At 40.3% G+C, this 11,512-nt stretch overlaps 1 pseudogene; it reads left to right on the top strand.

Moving 5' to 3' along the window:
• The first annotated feature begins 11,155 nt into the window (after positions 1-11,155).
• LOC131515573 (U6 spliceosomal RNA) lies at positions 11,156-11,254 on the top strand (annotated as a pseudogene).
• Positions 11,255-11,512: the final 258 nt, after the last annotated feature.

Here is an 11,512-nt window from a genome sequence, read left to right as displayed (position 1 = left end):
ACAAACTCTCAGTATGTTTTCTCGAGTACGGTGACCTGCCTGTGTGACAGTGAGACCTTATGAGCGGGCGAAAGTGCCGTAACTCTGAGCTGTGTCTGGGCTAGCACAGAGAACTAAGTCCCTTCCCCTGCAGACGTCTCTGGGGAACGGATACCCACACCTTTAATGAGCCCATGTCACTGAGCTGCCCAAACATGGCAATCCTCAGGGACAATAACTATGGAGGACAATGTCAGAGGAGGCCTAACCTGTCTTTTTATTAGTTCGCCTATTTGATAGGGAACAAATAACTCCCTAGACCTCCCCAGCTACTACAACTCTCATCTGTGATGACCTAGATGTTCTACAAAACACTTAAGATTTTTTCATCACAAGTGCCCAAAATATTTGCGTATACATATATAAGGAAGATTCCATTCAGTTACTTAATTTTAAACATAAATATTTGAATGTATTCTTCATTTAATTTCATTCATAACCAAGTTATTTGCAATCACAGAGCTAAGTCTTAGACACATTCTAATCTTTAAGGTAAATATAAAGGAGGCCAACCAAATTCTACCAAAATTCTAATGTGGCTAAGGGAATGAAATCTCAAATCCTCTAAATCACTGTTCAGTTTATGTCAACTGGTTTTGGTGATATACTCAAACAATTTTAAAAATTATGTCTTTTTGACAAAATATACATCGTTTATTTAAATTCACCTTGTCCTTGCATTTCAGTTCCAAATGATTTAGAGTTTACCAGGAGAGTTAAAATAACCATAAAGTAAAGTGGAAGGAAGCCGATGGGTGGTTATTGGCTGTTTTTCATAGATGCATGATTTCCAGCTTCCTTTATTCATGTTCAGCCCAAGGAGATAAAGCATCTCTTGCTACAAACATTCTTAGATTTGAATTTTCTCAGTAATTCAATTCCAGCTAGATCGCATCCTAATAGTTAAGGGGAGAACTAGTATAGGTGATACACTCTGGGTGTCCTGAAGAGGGAGGGAATTACAGACCAATAATTAATGCTTTTCTTCCCAGGCTTCACTCGCTGCTGCCAGTCTTACATGGTCAAATCACTTTGATAACAGCGTGGCATTATCTAGTGATGCTGACCCACACTGACATTCCTAGATGCAATATGACCTAGGGGAATGCTCGGTCACCTGTCTGAAGACACATATAAGAATGCTCAATGGCACCACTGTTTGTATTCACTGAAACCTGCAAACATCCTAATGCCCATCACAGTAAACTGGGTCAACTGTGGCGTGTTCATGCAGAAGTGTGTACTCTACAACAATATGAATAAAACTACAGCTAAACAAATGGAAACAAAGCTGTTCACACAAGAGTGCTGAGCAAATGATGCAAGTTAGAAAGAAATCCATCCCTCTACATAGAGTTAAAAACCAGGTAAACGAACTATTGTTTATGAACTCACACATGGGTGATAAGACTATAGTTATAGTCAAAAATATGGTCAAAACTAAAAACAATATCAAAGCACTGATTATAACAAGTCACCAACAAAGGGAAGGAAATGGTATGCACTTGGGTACAGGCCGTCCGAGGTTCTGTCCAAGGCTCTGGTTAACAGGGGTGTCAATATAATGACAATTCACTGTTAACTATTTTTTAAACTGGACATAGTTTAATATGACAATGTTGTACAAAATACTGTACCTATGACACTAAGAAAGCAGGAGACAAAGAGCCTATAAAAAATAATGTGTATGATATTGAATATTTTTTAAAAGGATAAAAGAAGCTGATAAAGTCACATTTGGAAAACCTAAGTTTAGAGAAAAAAATAATCATTAGGAATTTTTAAGGGATGAGACAGGTAGAATAAAAGGAATACCAGTCAAAATATGATTTTATACAAAAGCAACATAATACAATAAGAAAGCAGAATTCCTTCACCAGCAGGGTCCTGACACCATCCTTTCAGTCAAGCTGGAATAGTCAGGACGGTTTTTCATAAGAAAACCCCAAATTACCACTAGCTCAGTACCTTCTCAAACAGGCAATTTATGGTCTCTGAATTGTCCCAGCTCTTTGCTCTTCTTCTTCACTACAATCCTCCATCTGAAAAAAGTAGCGGGAATAGTCCAACCTTCCTAACACAGTTGCTGCACTGCTGCCCTGGGTCGGGATTTCTGTGGTTATCCATAGATGAACTTATAAAGAGCCTAAGTGGGGAAAGTGAAAAGGAAAAGTCTTCATTGAAAGGGAAAGAGACACAAACAAATCTAGATGCACAAACAAAAGAAGCTAAAAGAGACAGGAGACATATACAGAGATTTGAGTTAAACACAGAACAGAGAATACTCACTAAAAGTCAAAACAGAAGGAAAATGATAGAGAAAACAATAAAATGATGGGCAAGACAATTCTCAAATTTCAAAAAAACTTGAGTTTTACAAGAGCAGTATAATAGTGTCAGACGACAAAGCAAGCATCTTGTTTAATTATCCCATATTGAGAAGTGACAGCAGCCATTCTTGATAAAAACACTCAGCAAAGTAGGGATAGATGGAACATACCTGGACACCATAAGGCCACATATGACAGAACCACAGCTAATATTCTCAATGGAGAAAAACTGAAAGCCTTTAACCTACAGTCAGGAACAAGACAGGGACGTCCACTCTCATCACTATTATTTAACATAGTATAGAAGTCCTAGCCTCAGCCATCAGACAACAAAAAAACTAGAAGGCATACAAATTGGCAAAGAAGAAGTCAAACTTTCACTATTTGCAGACAACACGATACATGTAGAAAACCCAAAAGACTCCACCAAAAAGTTGCTGGAATTCATACATGAGTTCAGCAAAGTCTCAGGATATAAAATCAACGTACATAAATCTGTTAAATCAATAATGAGGCATTAGAAAAAGAAACCAAGGAATAGATTCCATTTACAGAACCAAAAACCATGAGATATTAAGGAACAAACCTAACTTGAGAGGTAAAGGTCTGTACCCTGAAAATCATAGAACACATATGAAAGTAATTGAAGATACACAAGGAGATGGAACACTATCCCATGCTCATGGATTGGAAGAACAAACATTGTTGAATGTCTATACCACCAAAAGCAACCTACCCATTTAATGCAATCCCTACCAAAATACCACCAACATTCTTCACAGAGCTAGAGCAAATAATCCTAAAATTTGCCTGGAGCCAGAAAAGACCCCAAATAGCCAAGCACTCCTGAAAAAGAAAAAACAAAACTGGAGGAATCATGATTGCAGACTTCAAAATATATCCCAAAGTTTAAACCATCAAGACAGTATGGTACTGGCATAAAAACGCACACATAGATCAATGGAACAAAATACAGAACCCAGAAATGCACCCACAACTCTATGGTCAACTCATCTTTAACAGAGCAGGAAAGGATATCCAAAGGAAAAAACCACTCTCTTTAGCAAACGGTGCTGGGAGAACCAGACAGCGACATGCACAAGAATGAACCTGGAACACTTTCTTACACAATACACAAAAATAAACTCAAAATGGATGAAAGATCTAAATGTGGGACAGGAAATCCAAAATCCTACAGGGTAACACGGGCAGCAACCTCATTGACTTCTGCTGTAGCATCTTCTTACTAGGCACATCTCTGGATGCAAGGGAAACAAAAAAAATGAACTATTGGGATGTCATCAAAATAAAATGTTTCTGCGCAGCAAAGGAAACAATTAACAAAACAGAAAGGCAACTGACAGAATGGGAGGAGATATTTGCAAATGAGATATCAGATAAAGGGCTAGTATTCAAAATCTATAAAGAACTTAACAACCTCAATGCCCAGAAAACAAATGCTTCAGGTAATAAGTGAGCAGAAGGCAGGAATAGACACTTTTCCAAAGAAGACATTTAGAAGGCTACAGACACATGAAAAAATGCTCACCATCACTCATCATCAGGGAAAGACAAATCAAAACCACAATGAGACACCACCTCATAACTGTCAGAGTGGCTAAAATTAGCAACTCAGGAAACAACAGATGTTGGCAAGGATGCAGAGAAAGGGGAACCCTCCTGCACTGCTAGTGGGAATGCAAACTGGTTCAACCTCTCTGGAAAACAGTATGGAGTTTCATCAGAAAACTAAAAATAGAACTACCTTATGATTGTTCCACCAATTGCACTATTAGGTGTTTATCGAAAGGATACAAAAACACAGGTTCAAGGGACACATGCACCCTGAGGTTTATAGAAGCATTACCAACAATAAGCAAACTATGGAAAGAGCCCAAGTGAGCACTGACAGATGAATGGATAAAGGAGAAGTGGTATAGGGGTGCATGGGTGGCTCAGTCAGTTAAGAGGCCATCTCTTGATTTCTGCTCAGGTCGTGATCTCATGGTTCATGAGATCAAGCTCTGCATCAGGCTCTGCACAGTGCCTGCTTGGGATTCTATTTCTCCCTCTCTCTCTGCCCCTCCCATGCTCATGCTCACTTGCTCTCTCACTCTCTCTGTCTCTCTCTCAAAATAAATAAATAAACATTTAAAATCTTTTTTTAAGATCCTGGGAAGATGGCGGCGTAGGAGGATGCTGGGCTCACCGCTGTCCAACTGATCACTTACATTCCACCCACACCTGCCTAAATAACCCAGAAAACCACCAGAAGACTAGCAGAACGGAGTCTCCAGATCGAAGTGCAGACGAGAGGCCCACGGAAGAGGGTAGGAAGGGCGGAGAGGCAGTGCACGCTACACGGACTGGCGGGAGCCAGGATGGAGGGGTGGCCCGCCGGCCAAGCAGAGCCCCCGAGTCTGGCTTGCAAAAGCGGAGGGGCCAGATGGAGTGTGTTTGGACAGCAAGCGGGACTCAACATCTGGAAGGCTATAAGCTAACAGCATTGCACGGAGAGCGGGAGGGCTGGAGGACAATGTGAGGGAGAGTTGTTGAGCCCCCGATGACAGAGCTCAGCTTGGCAGGGAACAAAGGCGCTCGCCAGCACCATCTCCCTCGCCCACCCCCAGCCAAAATCCCAAAGGGAACCAGTTCCTGCCAGGGAACTTGCTTGCACCGCGCAAACACCCAACACTGTGCTTCTGCGGATCCATCCCTCTGGCAATGGGTCTGACTCCCTCCTGGTGCCCCAGGGCCCCTCCTGAAGTGGATCTCCAAAGGAAAAGCGAGCTGAGCCTCCCCTCCCACCCCTGTGCACCTTGCCAATCCACCCCAGCTAATACACCAGATCTCCAGCACCACAAGCCTGGCAGTGTGCAAGTAGCCCAGACAGGGGCCACACCACTCCACAGTGAGTCCTGCCCCTGGGAGACAGGAAGAGGAGGTACACACCAGTCGGCCTGTGCCCCAGATATGGACTGGGGGCAGACATCAGGTCTGACTGCGGCCCCACCCACCAACACAAGTTATTCAAGACAGCACAGGGGAAGTACCCTGCAGCTCTGAACCACTCCAGGGACTATCCAAAATGACGAAACGGAAGAATTCCCCTCAAAAAACGTCCAGGAAATAACAACAGCTAACGAACTGACCAAAAATGATTTAAACAATATAACAGAAAGTGAATTTAGAATAATAGTCATAAAATTAATCACTGGGCTTGAAAACAGTATAAAGGACAGCACAGAATCTATTGCCACAGAGATCAAGGGACTAAGGAACAGCCAGGAGGAGCAAAAAAAAAATGCTATCAATGAGCTGCAAAATAAAATGGAAACAACCACAGCACCGATTGAAGAAGCAGAGAAGAGAAGAGGTGACCTAGAAGATAAAATTATGGAAAAAGAAGCTGAGAAAAAGAGAGATAAAAAAAATCCAGGAGTATGAGGGGAAAATTAGAGAACTAAGTGATAACTAAAGAGAAATAATCTATGCATAATTCGTATTCCAGAGGAGGAAGAGTGAGGGAAAGGTGCTGAAGGTGTACTTGAAGAAATAATAGCTGAGAACATCCCTGATCTGGGGAAGGAAAAAGGCATAGAAATCCAAGAGGCACAGAGAACTCCCTTCAGACGTAACTTGAATCGATCTTCTGCATGACATATCATAGTGAAACTGGCAAAGTACAAGGATAAAGAGAAAATTCTGAAAGCAGCTAGAGATAAACGTGCTCTAACATATAAAGGGAGACCTATAAGACTCGTGACCGATCTCTCTACTGAAACTTGGCAGGCCAGAAAGGAATGACAGGAGATCTTCAATAGGATGAACAGAAAAAATATGCAGCCAAGAATCCTTTATCCAGCAAGTCTGTCATTTAGAATAGAAGGAGGGATAAAGGTCTTCCCAAACAAACAAAAACTGAAGGAATTCGTCACCACTAAACCAGTCCTGCAAGAGATCCTAAGGGGGATCCTGTGAGACAAAGAACCAGAGACATCGCTACAAGCATGAAACCTACGGACATCACAATGACTCTAAACCCATATCTTTCTATATTAACACTGAATGTAAATGGACTAAATGCGCCAAACAAAAGACATAGGGTATCACAATGGATAAAAACACAAGACTCATCTATTTGCTGTCTACAAGAGACTCATTTTAGACCTGAGAACACATTCAGATTGAGAGTGAGGGGATGGAGAACTATTTATCATGTCACTGGAAGCCAAAAGAAAACTGGAGTAGCCATACTTATATCAGACAAACTAGACTTAAATTAAAGGCTGTAACAAGAGATGAAGAAGGGCATTATATAATAATCATAGGGTCTATCCATCAGGAAGAGCTAACAATTATAAATATCTATGTGCCGAATAAGGGAGCCCCCAAATATATAAAACAATTAATCACAAACATAAGCAACCTTATTGATAAGAATGTGGTAATTGCAGGGGACTTTAACACTCCACTTACAGAAATGGATAGATCATCTAGACACACGGTCAATAAAGAAACAAGGGCCCTGAATGATACATTGGATCAGATGGACTTGACAGATATACTTAGAACTCTGCATCCCAAAGCAACAGAATGTACTTTCTTTCCGAGTGCACATGGAACATTCTCCAAGATAGATCACATACTGGGTCTCAAAACAGCCCTTCAAAAGTATACAAGAATTGAAATCATACCATGCATACTTTCAGACCACAATGCTATGAAGCTTGAAGTCAACCACAGCAAAAAGTCTGGAAAACCTCCAAAAGAAGGGAGGTTAAAGAACACCCTACTAAAGAATGAATGGGTCAACCAGGCAATTAGAGAAGAAATTAAAAAATATATGGAAACAAACGAAAATGAAAATACAGCAATCCAAACACTTTGCAATGCAGCGAAGGCAGTCCTGAGAGGAAAACACATTGCAATCCAGGCCTATCTCAGGAATCAAGAAAAATCCCAAATACAAAATCTAACAGCACACCTAAAGGAAATAGAAGCAGAACAGCAAAGACACCTGAAACCCAGCAGAAGAGGAGAAATAATAAAGACCAGAGCAGAAATGAACAATACAGAATCTAAAAAAACTGTAGAGAAGATCAACAAAACCAAGAGTTGGTTTTTTGAAAAAATAAACAAAATTGATAAACCTCTAGCCAGGCTTCTCAAAAAGAAAAGGGAGATGACCCAAATAGATAAAATCATGAATGAAAATGGAATTATTACAACCAATCCCTCAGAGATACAAGCAATTATCAGGGAATACTATGAAAAATTATATGCCAACAAATTGGACAACCTGGAAGAAATGGACAAATCCTAAACACCCACACTCTTCCAAAACTCAATCAGGAGGAAATAGAAAGCTTGAACAGACCCATAACCAGCGAAGAAATTGAATCAGTCATCAAAAATCTCCCAACAAATAAGAGTCCAGGATCACATGGCTTCCCAGGAGTGTTCTACCAGACGTCTAAAGCAGAGATAATACCTATCCTTCTCAACCTATTCCAAGAAATAGAAAGGGAAGGAAAACTTCCAGAGTCATTCTATGAAGCCAGTATTACTTTGATTCCTAAGCCAGACAGAGACCCAGTAAAAAAAGAGAACTACAGGCCAATATCCCTGATGAATATGGATGCAAACATTCTCAATAAGATACTAGCAAATCGAATTCAACAGCATATAAAAAGGATTATTCACCATGATCAAGTGGGATTCATTCCTGGGATGCAGGGCTGGTTCAACATTCGCAAATCAATCAACATGATACATCCCATTAATAAAAGAAAAGATAAGAACTATATGATCCTGTCAATCGATGCAGAAAAGGCAATTAACAAAATTCAGCAAACTTTCTTAATAAAAACCCTCGAGAAAGTTGGGATAGAAGGAACATACTTACAGATCATAAAAGCCATTTATGAAAAGCCCACAGCTAACATCATCCTCAATGGGGAAAACTGAGAGCTTTTTCCCTGAGATCAGGAACATGACAGGGATGTCCACTCTCACCGCTGTTGCTTAACATAGTGTTGGAAGTGCTAGCAACAGCAATCAGACAACAAAAGGAAATCAAAGGCATCAAAATTGGCATAGATGAAGTCAAGCTTTCACTTTTTGCAGATAACATGATACTATACATGGAAAATCCGATAGACTCCACCAAAAGTCTGCTAGAACTGATACATGAATTCAGCAAAGTTGCAGGATACAAAATCAATGTACAGAAATCAGTTGCATTCTTATACACTAATACTGAAGCAACAGAGAGACAAATAAAGAAACTGATCCCACTCACAATTGCACCAAGAAGCATAAAATACCTAGGAATAAATCTAACCAAAGATGTAAAAGACCTGTATGCTGAAAACTATAGAAAGCTTATGAAGGAAATTGAAGAAGATATAAAAAAATGGAAAAACATTCCATGCTCATGGATTGGAAGAATAAATATTGTCAAAATGTGAATACTACACAAAGCTATCTACACATTCAATGCAATACCAATCAAAATTAAATCAGCATTCTTCTCGAAACTACAACAAGCATTCCTAAAATTCATATGGAACCACAAAAAGCCCCGTATAGTCAAAGTAATTTTGAAGAAGAACAAAGCAGGAGGCATCACAATCCCAGACTTTAGCCTCTACTACAAAGCTATAATCATCAGGACAGCATGGTATTGGCACAAAAACAGACACATACACCAATGGAATAGAATAGAAACCCCAGAACTAGACCCACAAACGTATGGCCAACTAACCTTTGACAAAGCAGGAAAGAACATCCGATGAAAAAAGACAGTCTCTTTAACAAATGGTGCTGGGAGAACTGGACAGCAACATGCAGAAGGTTGAAACTAGACCACTTTCTCACACCATTCACAAAAATAAACTCAAAATGGATAAAGGACCTGAATGTGAAACAGGAAACCATCAAAACCCTAGAGGAGAAAGCAGGAAGAGACCTCTCTGACCTCAGTCGTAGCAATTTTTTACTTGACACATCCCCAAAGGCAAGGGAATTAAAAGCAAAAATGAACTACTGGGACCTTATGAAGATAAAAAGCTTCTGCACAGCAAAGGAAACAACCAACAAGACTAAAAGGCAACCAACGGAATGGGAAAAGATATTTGCAAATGACATCTCGGACACAGGGCTAGTATCCAAAATCTATAAAGAGCTCACCAAACTCCACACCCAAAACACAAATACCCCAGTGAAGAAATGCGCAGAAAACATGAATAGACACTTCTCTAAAGAAGACATCCGGATGGCCAACAGGCACATGAAAAGATGGTCAACGTCGCTCCTCATCAGGGAAATACAAATCAAAACCACACTCAGATATCACCTCACGCCAGTCAGAGTGGCCAAAATGAACAAATCAGGAGACTATAGATGCTGGAGAGGATGTGGAGAAACGGGAACCCTCTTGCACTGTTGGTGGGAATACAAATTGGTGCAGCTGCTCTGGAAAGCAGTGTGGAGGTTCCTCAGAAAATTAAAAATATACCTACCCTATGACCCAGCAATAGCACTGCTAGGATTTACCCAAGGGATACAGTACTGATGCATAGGGGCACTTGTACCCCAATGTTTATAGCAGCACTCTCAACAATAGCCAAATTATGGAAAGAGCCTAAATGTCCATCAACTGATGAATGGATAAAGAAATTGTGGTTTATATACACTATGGAGTACTACATGGCAATGAGAAAGAATGAATTATGGCCCTTTGTAGCAACGTGGATGGAACTGGAGAGAGTGATGCCAAGTGAAATAAGCCTTACAGAGAAAGATAGGTACTATATGGTTTCACTCTTATGTGGATCCTGAGAAACTGAGCAGAAACCCATGGGGGAGGGGAAGAAAAAAAAAGAGGTTAGATTGGGAGAGAGCCAAAGCATAAGAGACTCTTAAAAACTGAAAACAAACTGAGGGTTGATGGGGGGTGGGAGGGAGGGCAGGGTGGGTGATGGGTATTGAGGAGGGCACTTGTTGGCATGAGCACTGGGTGTTGTATGGAAACCAATGTGACAATAAACTTCATATACTGAAAAAAAAGAATGGATAAAAAAAGAAGAAGAATGAAATTTTCCATTTGGATGCACATGGTTGGTGCTAGAGTATATTATGCTACATGAAATACGTCAGTCAGAGAAATATGAATCCATATGATTTCACTCAATGGAGGAATTTAGGAAACAAAACAGATGAAAATATAGGAAGGAAAAAAGTAGAGGGAGGCAAACCATAAGTGACTCTTAACACTAGAGAACAAGCCGAGGGTTGATGGAGGAAGGTGGGTGGGGGATGGGCTAAATGGGTGATGGGTATCAAGGAGGGCACTTCTTATGATGAGCACTGGGTGTTATATGGAAGCAGTGGCTCCTGAAAGCAAAATTACACTATCTGTAACTAACTAGAATTTAAATAAAAATTTGAAACAAATTCCCCAAACTGCCAAGGCCACCCCAACAAAGTAATACAAGCTAAAGGCATCCAACTTCCTGACTCTCACTATATTGTACAGCTCTAGGAAGGAAATCAGTATGATACTGGCTAAAGGAATAGACCCATACACCAAAGGAACAGAATGAACAGCCCGCGAATAAACCCACCCATAGACAGACAACTAACATTTGACAAAGGTGTCAAGACTATTCATGGGGAAACATAGTCTCTTTAAAAAATGGTCATGAGAAACCTGGGCAACTACATGCAGAGAAATGACATTGGAGGCCCTATGTCGCACCACTCACAAAAACTCATTTGAGTGCTCACTTAGGCAGCAAACTATTAAAATTAGAACAATACAGAGAAGATTAGCATGGCCCCTGAGCAAGGATAACATGCAAAAGGTATCTGAAATGTGTTAAGATGTAAGCATAAGACCTGAAACTTTAAGACTAAAAGATGATATAAAGAAAACCACCCAACATTGGATACGTTGATAGTTACCAAATGAGGGTGTTCTTTCATTATCCTAACTACAAACACAGCCCACCATTTGTGACCCAAATTTCAATCCAGAGCCTGAATATGATACCAAAAGCACTTAGCAACCACAACAACAAAATTAATAAGTGGGACTACATCATACTAAAAAGATTCTGTTCAGAAAAAAAAATGAA

The sequence above is a fragment of the Neofelis nebulosa genome, chromosome 6, assembly GCF_028018385.1.
Source record: "Neofelis nebulosa isolate mNeoNeb1 chromosome 6, mNeoNeb1.pri, whole genome shotgun sequence".
Classification (NCBI taxonomy): domain Eukaryota; kingdom Metazoa; phylum Chordata; class Mammalia; order Carnivora; family Felidae; genus Neofelis; species Neofelis nebulosa.
Note: the sequence above shows the minus strand (reverse complement) of the source record. Positions and strands in the feature narration are given on the sequence as shown.